Consider the following 14,222-nt stretch of genomic DNA (forward strand, 5'->3'; position numbering starts at 1 on the left):
TGGAACTCTCCACCACTGTTGGTGGGATTGCAAACTGGTACAACCACTCTGGAAATCAGTCTGGAGGTTCCTCAGAAAATTGGGCATAGTATTACTTGAGGATCCATCTACACCTCTCCTGGGTATATATCCAAAAGATGCTCCAACATACAACAAAGACACATGCTCCAATATGTTCATAGCAGCCTTATTTATAATTGCCTGAAGCTGGAAAGAACCCAGATGCCCTTCAGCAGAGGAATGGATACAGAAAATGTGGTAGAACTATAGCTGAGTACTACTCAGCTATCAAAAACAATGACTTCATGAAATTCATAGGCAAAGAGAGTGAACTAGAAAATCCTGAGTGAGGTAACCCAATCACAGAAAAACACACTTGATATGCACTCATTGATATGTGGATATTAGCCCAAAAGATGGAACTACCCAAGATGCAATCCACAGAGCACAGGAAGCTCAAGAAGATGGATGACCAAAATGTGGATGCTCCCACTCCTTCTTAAAAGGGAAAAAAAATATCCATATGAGGGGATATGGAAGCAAAGTTTAGAGCAGTGAGTGAAGGAATAGCCATTCAGAGCCTACCCCACATTTGACCCATATATATACAGCCACCAAAACTATGATTGATGAAGCTAAAAATGCATGCTGAAAGGGACTGGATATAGATCTCTCCTGAGAGACACAGCCAGAGCATGTCCAATACAGAGGTCAATGGTAGCAGCAAACCACTGAACTGAGAACAGGACCCTCTTGGGGGAATTAGAGGAAGGACTGAAAGAGTTGAAGGAGGATTGCAACCCCATAAGAACAACAATTCTAACCAACCAGAGCTCCTAGTTACTAATCCACCACCAAAAGACTATACATGGACTGACCCCAGGGCTCCAACTGCATATGTAGCAGAGAATAGACTAGTTGCAGCACCAGTGAAAGGGGAAGCCCTTGGTCCTGCCAATGTTGGACTTCCAGAGCAGGGGAATATGTGGGGAGGAAGGGGCATGGATGGGAGAGAATACTCGTATGGGGAGGGGAAGGGGATGGGGGCTTATGGACAGGAAACCGGGAAAGGGAATAACATTTGAAATGTAACTAAAGAAATATATCTAATAAAAAATAAAAAAGAAAATAAACAAAAGAAAATTGGACATTGCACTACCTGAGGACCCAGCTATACCTCTCTTGGGCATATACCCAAAAGATGTTCCAATATACAACAAAGACACATGCTCCAATATGTTCATAGCAGCCTTATTTATAATAGCCAGAAGATGGAAAGAACCGTGATGCCCTTGAACAGAAGAATGGATACAGAAAATGTGGTACATCTACATACAGTGGAGTAGTACTCAGCTATCAAAAACAGTGACTTCATGAAATTCATAGGGAAATGGATTGAACTAGAAAATATTATACTGAGTGATGTAACCTAATCACAGAAAATCTCACATGGTATGCACTCACTAATAAGTGGATATTAGCCCAAAATCTTGAATTACCCAAGATGCAATCCACAGACAACAGGAAGCTCAAGAAGAAGCATGACCAACATGTGCATGCTTCACTCCTTCCTAAAAGGGGGGGGGAACACAAATATTCATAGGAGGGGTTATAGAGGCAAAGTTTAGAGCAGAGACTGAAGGACCGGTCACTCAGAGCCTGACTCACATCTGCCACATATATATACAGCCACCAAGAAAAGATAAGATTGATGAAGCTATAAATGCATGCTGAAAGGGACTGGATATAGTTCTCTCCTGAGAGACACAGCCAGAGCATGTCAAATACAGAGGCAAATGCTATCATCAAACCAATGAACCGAGAACTGGACCCCTGTTGGAGGAATTAGAGAAAGGATTGAAAGAGCTGAAGGGGCTTGCGACCCCATAAGAAGAACAATGCTAACCAACCAGAGCTCCGAGGGACTAAACCACTACCCAAAGACTGTAAATGGACTGACCCATCGCTCCAATCACAGAAAAACACACATGGTATGCACTCACCGATAAGTGGATATTAGCCCAAAATCTCGAATTACCCAAGATACAATCCATCTCAAGAAGGAGGACGACCAAAGTGTGGATGCTTTACTCCTTTATAAAAAGGGGCAAAAATATTCATGGGAGGGAATATGGAGTCAAAATTTGAAGCAGCTACCGAAGGAACAGCCATTCAGAGCCTGCCCCACACCAAACTAGATACGATTGTGAAGCTAAGAAGTGCATGCTGACAGGAGCTGGATATAGATCTCTCCTGGGAGGCACAGCCAGAGCATGACAAATACAGAGGTGAATGCTAGCAGCAAACCATTGAACTGAGAACAGGATCCCCATTAGAGAAATTAGAGAAAGGATTAAATGAGCTGAAGGGGTTTTCAACCCCATAAGAATAACAATATCAGTCAACCAGAGCTCCCAGGGACTAAACCACTACCAAGAAATATACATGGACTGACACACAGCTCCAGCTGCATATGTAGCGGAGGATGGCCTTGTTGGGCACTAATGGAAGGAGAAGCCCTTGGTCCTGCCAAGGCAGGTCCCCCCAGTATAGGGGAATATCAGCATGGGGAGGCATGAAGTTGGGTGGATGGGGAAGGGAACACCCATGCAAAAGAAGGAAGGGGATGGGTTAGGGGCTATGTCTGGGAAATGGGAAAGGAATAACATTTGAAATGTAAATAAAACTATCCAATAAAAGGAAAAAACATATGCATAACTTAACTAACATAACTAATGAGTAAATTAAAATATTTCATAACCAAAAAAATGAACAACATTAAGTAGATCTCTGTGCATTTCAGGCCTGCCTGATTTACATAGAGAGTTCCAGACTAGGTAGGGTTACAAAATAAGACTAGATTTTACAGAAAGGGGGAGTGGAGAGGGAGAAGGGAGGACAGGAGGAAGGAGAAGAAGGAAGAAGGAAGAGGAGAAAGAGGAGCGAGAGGAGGAAGAATAATTATCTTTGATGCAATATTGTTAATTAAACTTCAGAACTGATCAGCATGTACTATTTTTTTAAAGAACAAATATGCTTTGGTATTCTAGGATCAGGTCCAGGATACTGCATTGTGTTTATCCGCCCTGTTGCATCTGCTTTCCTGTGTGTGTGTGTGTGTGTGTGTGTGTGTGTGTGTGTGTCTGTGTGTGTGTGTGTCTGTGTGTGTATGTATGTGATGATATTGATACTTTCAGTTTTGTTCATAATTGACAAGATTAAGGATTTAAGGGGTGTAGTATATTAAAAGATGTGATGTTATCTTCTAATTCCATCATATCAGGTTGTCTGAGGTAGGGTTTCTATTGCTGCCACAAAAACATGACCATCATGAGTAAGTTTGGTGTCCATAGAGATTATAACTTCACTGTAGCCATTATTTGGCTTACACTTACAGATCACAGTCCGTCATTGAAGAAAGTCAGGATAGGGACTTAGGCAAGGCAGATGCCTAGAGGTAGAAGCTGATTACTGACCTGCTTCCCATTGATGGTTCAATGGGTTTTCTTATAGAATCTAGGACCACAATGCCAGAATGGTATCACCCACCATGGGCTGGGCCTTCCCATGTTGACTATTAATTTAGAAAAGTTCTTCCAGCTGGATCTCGTGGAGGTATTTTCTCAACTGAAGTTCTTTTCTCTCTGATGAGTCTAGCTTGTGTCAAGTTGACACTCAAAACTAGCCAGTACAGAGGGCTTCAATATTATCTTATTTCTAGAGATCTTAACCTAGGTTATGTATAACTGACATTAGTGAGTAAACAAAGTTGTTTCTGCTTGAACTTTCTACTGGAAGCTAATAGCTCCATAGGCACAAAGTTTTTTATTAGAAATGAACTACTAATTCCAACTCTCCTCTGGAGGGGATTAAACTCTACCTTCTTGGTATGGGAATATCAAAGAATTTCTGGACTTGTTTGACAACAACTGCAGCAATCAAGAGTTTGAAAGGAAACTGTGAACTCTGTATAGCTGCCTTTCCTTGACTCTTATCTATCGATATAACCACCTATAAAATCAAAGTCAGCCATTTCTCCCCAATTTGCTGATTCTTGTTATAGTTTGAATCAAAAATATCTTCCATAAGCTCATGCTTTCAGTTTCTGGTCCCGAGTTGGTAATATTTTTGGAGGTTCTGGAAACTTTCAGAAGTAGGTCATGTTGGGTGGACTTTGAAGAAGAGTTCACGGTTCCTGGCTCTCTCTCTCTCTCTCTCTCTCTCTCTCTCTCTCTCTCTCTCTCTCTCTCTCGTTCTGTGGAAATGTGAATTGTTTACATCACAGGTCGTCATCATAGCAAGCTGAGATGTTACACATTCTTTCCTTTGCCACCACAGACTGAATCCGTCTGGAACGTAGGTTGATTCTTTCAGGTTTTATGATCACAGCAATACAAAATTAACTAAAATAGTTATTTTAATTGGAGAATATCACTTGGTAAAGTGTGAATGACTTACCATCTCAAGAGAAAAATGAAGAGAAGATATTTACAAACTGGTATCTTGCACCTAGGTAGAGTACTTTTAAATAAGATGAAATTTTTCTAAGCCATATCTATGACACAAGAATTTTTTTGTAGATTTGCCAATAGTTCAAGACAAAATGCTAAGTTCACAGTGATATCAACTTAGTCTAATTAAGCACCACAAGTTTCACTTTGTGATTTATTTGTAACTTTTTCTGACCCTTGAAATCTAGTCCACGTCATCTCCGATATATTTACTCATATATTAAAACCTAGTATACATATTCTTTCAAAACTCTGAACCCATTCACTGGTGGAATCAAACATCATTTAGAGCCCAATGGTTTTGTGACATTTTTGTTTTTGATTTATTTCTGTCCCTATAGGTTAAAACTAGTCAAATTTCTATTTTAAAATATCAAACAGGTCAGCTCTTTCTTATATTATTACCTTCAAAGGTAATTCCAGTATAATTCCAGTAGAATTTCTTTCAACAGTTCTTGGATATGGCTATGGAAATTTTCTTTTTAGCTAGCATCCCAGTGACTATTATAGAAATAATACCTGCCCCTTAATTTGTGACTTACTGATCTTTGGTTTGGTGGATATTTCATCCAGGTTTGTATGGAGCCAATTTATTAATTGATTTTTAAAATAGCAAAAATGGACAAAGCATATTTACCTGAAACACTGAGAACCTGGTACTCAGTTCTGGATGCTGAGACCATCAACTGTCAGAATAGTTCCAGAAATGGAATTGGCGGTGGAGAAGGAGAAGACTACTTCAGTAGCCCCAGTCTGACATTGGAAGCCTACAAAGTTCCCTGACAGTCACTGATTCCTATTTAACAGTGAGGTAAATGTTGGTTCTGCTATCAGCTAAGCAAACAGCAGGAGCAATAACAATAGGACAAACCAACTAGGTTTGAGAGACGGAAGACCATTGGATCAAAAGCTGAGAGTAATCTTCTTTCTGAAATACATGCTTTTAAAACTGGACTTCTACCTGAAGGTGCTGCCTACAATTGGGGTGATCCTTCTCACACAAATCAAGGCAATCAAGACAATACTTCAGATAAGGCTAAGGAGTCTTAATTCTAATTTGTGGCAAATTAACACTAAAATCAAGCACAATAGAATATAAGCACAATAGAATATATAGAATAGAATATATGCTTTTTTCCAGTGTTGTCAAACTCAGACAAGCTAAAGAGTACAATACAAAGTGTCCCTCACTAAACCAGGCCAAAGAGGAACGTTGTGAGTACCAGTTGGCAATTTTCCTTTTCCTCTCATATTTAATTTTTCTGTTTATGTCCGTTTTATGGGGTTCTAGTAAATTACGTGAATTCTAAGAGGGAAGGATATCAAATGAATTCCCTCCTCTTTAAGTTATTGTTCTAATAACAGAAACCAGGGAAGCCAGTTTCAGGAAACTGAGAGATTGGAAGCTATCCGTGTTGTACCAGGAACAAAGTTGGGTTCAACCGTCTTTGCAATCTTGAGTTCATTGTATATTTGATGAGTGTTATAGAAATTGACTATTTTGGAACTGTATTTCCCCAGCAAAGTAAAACACCAAAGCTGTTGCCTTTAGCAAGGAAATACTTGAAATTAAAAGGCTTTACCATTCATTTTTAAGTTCTTTACTAATTGTGATTTTTGTTGAAAATTTAAAAGTAGAAGTGTCGAATTATTATTATTTTAGAGGTCATAAATTTCATAACATGAAAACCTTGTGTTTGTATTGCCTCTATCTGATTGCACATACTCAGCAGACATTAACTTTCATGGACTTTGAAAGCCAAATAAAGCTTCATGTATGATAACAGGAAGGAATGGTAAACATTTCACCAATGTGGTATGGGTTCTGCCTTGCAGCTTTCCTTTCATTTTTTAAGGATTGATTCCAGAATAATATTTTTTTCCTTGAGGTAAGGTAACCGGGGATCATTGTGAGATACTAGCAGGCAGTTTTATAAAGGTGATAGAATTACAATAAGAATATCATTCTACATCCAGGTAATGTAGTGATGCCACTAAATAGAATGATCAGTGCAGAAAGAAAAAAAAAAACTATGTTGGAGAGCTTTGTTCATCATCAGCAAGGCAGTTCTCTGATTTAGCATCAGGTACTCAGAATTCTTAATCCAGAATAACTGAAAGCAAACCCCTTCAGACCTTAGCTTATTGAATCTGTGTATGGTATTTTGTAAAAATCCAAACTGGACTTAGCTTAGAAATCTAGAAATACATTTCTCATTTGCTCAATCTTTTGTCTGATATAATTTATCCTCATGATCATTTTCTATTAGGGAAACCAGGTTACTATAATCGAGCAGGCACTCACAAGAAGCATGTTATTATTGTATGACTTGCTCTGACTTTCCTCTCTTCTTTTTCCATAACCCTACCACCAGCTGCTATTTCCCGTCACTCATGGATAATAGACTGCCATTTTATTCTGAAACCAAGTGGAGCACTGCCTACAACAACTACACAGCAATCTATGGGAATCGAGAAGAGATGGGAATTCAGAATGCACTCAATCTTAGAGTCTGCACAGCTGTGGTCTCAATTTGGTCAGTGAATATATTTATTTTAGAAGGTTATGAACCCATAGGAAATCAGGATCTTGCAAATATCAAACTATTTTGCCCTTTCATTCCTCTGACTTTTACTACCTGACAATTGCCCAATTAACAAAGAATCTGTGCATGTTTTACATGATTCATCTGGCATAATGCAACACCTTTCTGTCTGAGCAGACTACAAATACAGTGCACGATTATGTTACATAATTGTATGCTATATTTTCCACAGAAAATGGAAAGAGACAGTCCTGCATGGGGACACATAGTGCTTCAATATTTAAATGCCGATAGAATGAAAGCTCTTTTTTCAACTGTAGATAAAATGAATAAAGGGGTAGGACGTGTTTTGTCCAGACAGTATAGTACAGAGATTAAGTATTTAAGTCATATTGAGAGAGACACTTTTCCTCAAGGGATCTATAAACAACATCTATCACACTGAAGAAAAAGACGTTTTCATTTGAGCTTCTAAATGTAATATTCCCAGGTATCTTCCACCCCGCCAGCTGTTGTCACAGCGGACGTTGGATTAGTTCAACCCAAGGCAATGATGCTAATTGCCTGCCCTTTCAATTCAATATGTATGTCCAGTTTGGGTCATCCCATTCCCATTATGATAATCATCAAACGTAAAGCACATGAAGAAGAAACTAAACTATCCCCATGATGAACAGGCACATAGGGAGAAAGCTCTTTGCTCAGTACTCAACTATCTTTAAAAGTCTAGCTGAGCTATCTTCAACACTAACCTGCCAGGCAAAATGTCTCCACCTCAAAAATAGTGCCATGCGTATCATGGAGACATTACCAACAGTTTTCTGGTTTTTAAAAAACTCCTTTACAGGAAGAAATTAATACCTGTTGCTGTAAACCTGGTCAATGTCTGTGAAGGTCAAAGTTTGTAAAGTGTATGTGGGAAGGATATTATTTCACATTACTAAATGGAATACTGCAAAACTGTATTGTAAATATTTGTTTATATCCATAGATTAGAGCCATTCTTGGCCTTTCTTGGTAAGAGAAGCTTTCATTTTAATGGAGAATGGTTAAAGGAGAGACTCATAACTGGTCAAAGTGTGCACTAAATAGGGTAGAATAGATTGTTTCCTCTGTTGTGATTAAACATCTGACTTTCAAGAACAATCTGTTTTAGATAACATTTATTTGGCCTAGAGGTTACAGTACATCATTGAGATAAGTCAGGGAAGAAATGTAAATAGGAACAGAAGCAGGAACCTTGGGAAAAAAATCTGCTAACTGCCTTGTTCTCCATGGCCTGTTTAGTTTACTTATTTAACCAAAGACCACACCTTTCCCAGGGGCAAGAACCTTCTAGTAGGGATTGAGCTTTCTCACATCAATTCTTAATCAATGCCCCATGACATTCTACAGGCCATCCTGGTATACTTTCTTAACTGAGATTATTATCTCTTTCCAGATATTATTGTTATTAAAACTAACGTACATACACAGCATCCATAACTCCCCTTCCAAGCTCAAAATATCTACAAAGAAAGACTGCTAAAATGTAGAGTATAAAGGGAGAAGAATGTTATATATTTGTCTTCTAGTCAGTAATGTGGCTTTTGTACCAATGAGTTCACAGAAGCAATGATTATCTGCATAAGGTGTGTACAAGTTCAGGTTAGTGAATATTTTTAGTATGTGTTCCTTAGTTTGGTCTTTAATGCTATATGTATTATACTAATGGGTCCCCAAAATTGCACAATCCACAAGTCAGCAAATAAGATGCTGATGGTCCCTGACCCCAGTTAGTTTTGATTGGTAAATAAAGTTGCTGGAAGTCAATGGCTGGGCAATGAGACAGAGGTGGGACTTGTAGGATTCCTGGGTAAGGGACTGACGAAGGCACAGGAAGAGACATTCTGGGTAGGAAGAAGGAGACAGCAGGCCTGAGAGGTGCATAAGAGAGCATAGTCATCACTTAAAGAGTTGGGGATTATGGCCCAGGAAGACTTCAAATCTGGGGCGACAAGATGGAATATAGGTTTTGTTAACAACTTCAGGAATATCAAATGAGGGTGTGTGCTAGCCTTCATGGTTTTTGGAAGTGGCCAAACAATTTATTACTATTTAAGGCATATTAAAATATAAGTTTGTGTGTGTGTGTGTGTGTGTGTGTGTATGTGTGTGTGTATCTTTCATTCAAATACATCTTTACTGCATGTTGTAATGAAGCACTGCAGAACAAAAAGAACAAAAGAAAAAAGGAAAAAAAGAAAAAAAGAAATGGCCATACGCCTATGCAATTTATTTATATGCAGAATCCCAATGTAGTTAGCTTTGTATGTGTGGACTGGGTTTTCAAGACCACTATGAAAATGGGCAACACGGGTTTCTAAAATTATATGTTTCCCTAATTCGCCAATTTTATGTACCATTGAACTTCTTGATCCAAGAGCATGAACTTAGCATACTTTGAGCCTACCAACTGAGACCACTGAACACTTAAACTTGATGTTTTAAGACACACTTGTTAGCCACTCAGAGTGATCTCAGATCTTGTTCTCTACTTAGAACTTAAAAACTACCAATCCTGTAGAGAGGGAGTAAAATCCTGAGAGAATATGTTCCATTTACGTGGACAGCATCATGCTAAGGACCCCAGGGCTTCAGCACCACTGGAGTGATTCAGATGGATGGCAGAGCCACGCTCTGTTCCAAGAGCAAATGTTGACTGTGTATACAGACAATGCTGAGCATAGCTTTCTGTCAGGAGACATTTAAGTATTGAAGACTTCTCTAGAGAGACTGCTCCACTACAGAGTCTGCTCCTACAGATATTAGCTAAACCTTCTTGTTCAGCTGTATGGAATTGCCTCCCTGTCCAGCTCTTAACTGCTGTGTTTTCCGGTTATGTGGTGACTTTTCCATGGAATGGGTGACCCATAATCAAGGTCTTTCTGTACATGTGCCTTTCTGTGTCTGTCCTTCTTCATTTCTTTATCACCTTAGTCAGGAGAGAGGACCCAAACCATGCAGTTACAGCTAGTTCCATTATTAGAAAATTGTTCTATGTCCGCAACTTTTCTGAAAGTTTCCTTCTTCAACTTAGTTAACCTTATAGTAGCTATCTAAAATGCTTTTCCTTTTCTTGCCATCACTTTAGGTGAGTATTGCTTTGTTCTTTATTTTCCTAACCAATAGTGCTCAATGTGAGCATTAGTAACTTGTTGTTCTCTAATACGACTTACAGACTCTTTTCTCCTCAAAATTCCTAAAAACCTGATTGTTGGTTCACTTCCTTCAGACATAAATGGCACTATTTTAATATGAAGTTATTAGGAAAAGGATATATTTTCAGATAGAGATTGAAATATTGAAGCTATAGATGAAAGAAAATGATGATGTTGATGAGTATAATACAATAAATCATTTAAAATAAATTAGACATGTAAGTATTGCATCTAGAAGCCAGGTAAAGATGAGTAAATATATCAATAATTTGAGTACCCAGGGGAGAAAAGCAAAGCAGTGAGACAGAACAAATAATGAAATGTATAGAAGATTTTCTTTAACAGGAAGAATGGCAGCAGATATACCTGCTGAAAGAATTATGTAGGAGATTCTGTGAATGTAATACAAACTTGAACCAGAATTGTCAATACTGACAAAGGTCTGTTACAAAATGTAAAGTTACATGTTAAATTATAGAAAAGGATTCTTTGGGCAACCACACAGAGAAGATCAAGTCACATGAAAAGAGAAAAGAACTAACCTAGCTTTATATTTCCCCACTAAGAAATTCTATACCAAAAGACATTCAAGTAGCAACTACAAGATGTTCAAGGGGAGAAAGTGGAATGGATGATTTCTATCTCATCAAACTACTATCTTTCATGAAGGAAGACTACAACTGCAGCCTTATGTTTTCTAATTGGAAGGATTTCAAAGACTATTGTTTTTGTGAAGATCTCTGAGGAACTTACAAGAGGACAGACTCAGGAAAGAAAGATGACAAAGAAAAAGAAAGTGAAAGATTGGCAATGAATGCTGAGTTAATTTCACTGTGTAACAGTGGAAACAAAAGGAAACTGTTGTAGACAGGAACAGAATTTATACGTCATATTCTTAAAAAATTATACTGACTGTAATTGGCTACTAAGTGCTAGGGTGAGTAGCAAAAGAAGTGGAGATAATGAACTGCTTTTAATCAATTCACTCAGATAGGGGGAATTAAAATCTTATCCAAGGAAAATACAGTACAGATGAGGGAATTAGTCTTCACGTTTGATCTTAGAAAAACAATTAAGCAAATATCATATCACTGATTTTCTATTATAAAATGAAAATATACTTCTTTACTGTTTGGGAAGGCACATAGACTTATATCAGTAATTGAAAGAAAACATTGATTTAAGATTATGTCTCAAAAATTTCAAATTTGTGATGTGCAAGAGATAATTAATGGAATTGGTTTGCAAGGGTAGTAAGTAAAAATAAGTACCTGATATATGCCAGGAAGAAGATAAGAGTTGCATTCTTTATATAAAGCACTGTAGAATTAATGCGATAGGTATTTATAATGACAGAAGTACACTCTTTAATATCATAAAGATCAGTTCACATATAAGATGCAATATAATTATCTAGTGCCAAGAGTATTCAATATCAAGTATCATAGAAAAATAAGATATATAAAAAAGTAGTCCAATGATTTTAATCCAATGATTATTATCCACTTTTATTTTATACAAAATAAAATTACAAAAATATGAATATGAAAGAAGCCAAAATATAATTTATATTTTTAGATAAATGATATATATTTAATATCATAACCTAAAACGAAGCCACCAGACTCTGGAGTATTCACTATTTTTACAGTAAATCTAGAAACTATAAAGTATTATTTTAAAGTATGAAACCAATATTTTCTGCAGCCAAATTATAAAATACCTCTAGAAATCTTAAAAGACACAGAAAAATGGTAAAATTAAGATTGCATTTTATTTCAAACAAGAACAATGAAAGGCTGCACACCAGTGACTGAGGGATAAGAATGGGAAAAAATTCAAGCCCCTAAATATCTTAGTAACCAAGCTAATAGATCATCTTACTGTTAGAAGTGTAGCACCAAGTTAATTAAATCATGCTTGACTTAAGGAATTAATAAAGATAAATTGAGTTAAATATTTAAAACATTTAGAATTAATAAATCTAAATATATTCATTCACGGTTAATCAAATATAAATATCCAGCACTGTATACATGCCAGATCAGTGAATATGTAAAAATAAGGCTTGACTGTGTCCTAAGTTCTCATAAATTGCTGACAGTTTGACTCCACAGGCGGAAGTGAAGGCTAAAGCACCATTTCCAACCAATAAATAAACACTGAAGTTATGTTTGATAATATAAATGCAGTTCCTCAAAAAACCCTGGTAAATTTATCAGAGCTATGAATGCAAGAAAAAAACTCTTGAATCAGTCATTACCTGACAACTAAATTAACTGAAAGAAGATATTTTTTCCTTTTGAAAAAGTATGTATGAATGTATGTATGTAAGTATGTATGTGTGTATGTATGTTTATATGTGTGTATCTATTTATACCTCAAATGCTGCCTTTCCCTCCCAGTTATACTAAAGTGAACGTGTGTCTTTCCCTATTACCCAAAAATAAATTAATAAAATGTCTATATGCACATTCAAAGTCTAAGCAAAAGTTTGGTTACCTCATTTAAAAGACTGAAACAGTCCATGATTTTCATGGAAGACCAGGGACATACTTGTAACAATTAAAGGACAAATGATTAACGTTTTAGTAGAGGGCAAGAGATGGTCAAAGTCTTCTCTCATGCTAATAGGCAAAATGAAAGGAAATTTCCTATTCCTCTTATCTGCTCTAGATCTCATCAGATCTTTTTCACTTAGTCTACAGATTCAAATGCTAATCTCATCTGGAAACAATCTGAAAGAAACACAAATATTATTTAATCTGGTCACCCGAAGGTCCAGTCAAGTTGACACATAAAAATTTTAATGACAGTTTCTCAAAGCAAATGAATATCCACATGAAGAAATAGAGAACTAATAAAGATATTTATACTGGTAATAGAAGCAAAACTTACTGTGATTCATGACTTTGTGGTTAACTATAATGTACTAAATTCCTGGATACAATTTTTCCGAGTTTCACAGTGTAAGAGAGAAGAGAGGAAATGAAACACGTGTAAAGTTTTATTTTTATTTTTTAATTCCATTACTATTAATCTAAGCAAACATAAAGTTGAGGTGTTACAGTGAGATAGAGAATACAATATTGCAGGCAAAAGGTAAATCTGTTTCAGGAAGTTGCTGGGAAATGAACAATGTGATAAAAGAACACCCAAATCCCTAAAGATGGCAGAGATATAAAATTTGACAGCTATTTGCATAACTCATTGTTGAAGAGGTTCAGAAATGATGGAAAAGTCTCATCTGTGTTTTGTGCATGTGTACCTCCAGAAAAAATGCAATAAAATAGGTTTAAATGTCAAGGGAAATTTCTGAAAACTACTAAGAATATAACCCAACACTCAAAATAAAATGACAAGAGAACTAAAATTGTACACTAAAATGTCAATTTTCAACAAAAGACATGTCATGGGAGAATATAGAATCAAAATGACATGACATATAGAAAACCAATGGCATATATAAAGACCACCTTATTAGTGCTACCTTGAAATGTAATAGGTTACATTCTATTACTCACAACTACCTTTTGGAAGAACGCGATTTTTTAAATGACTGAATTATGTGATGTTTTTAGGAGACACAATTTAGATTCATAAATATCAAATAATTTGTGGCAAATTGATAGAAAAATGATATAAAATGAAAACACTATGAAAAATCATGCTGGAGTGACTGCAAAATTTTTACTAAAGACACAGAGGGATAGTTTTTAGTGATAATTGAATGGCTCCATTAGGAAGGCCTAATGATTTTAAGTATATATGCATCTAAAAATAAAATGCTACATATTTTTAGAATTGATAGTAATAGTTTAACAGTAATTGAAGATCAATATCACACAAGTATAGATAAACACACATGAAATACAATATGTGACCAGTAATATAATCAAATTATACTTATGAGCAATCCATTGTTTATCAACCTCCAGCAAAAAGACCTGTTTTTACAATTACAA

The sequence above is a fragment of the Rattus rattus genome, chromosome X, assembly GCF_011064425.1.
Source record: "Rattus rattus isolate New Zealand chromosome X, Rrattus_CSIRO_v1, whole genome shotgun sequence".
Lineage (NCBI taxonomy): Eukaryota > Metazoa > Chordata > Mammalia > Rodentia > Muridae > Rattus > Rattus rattus.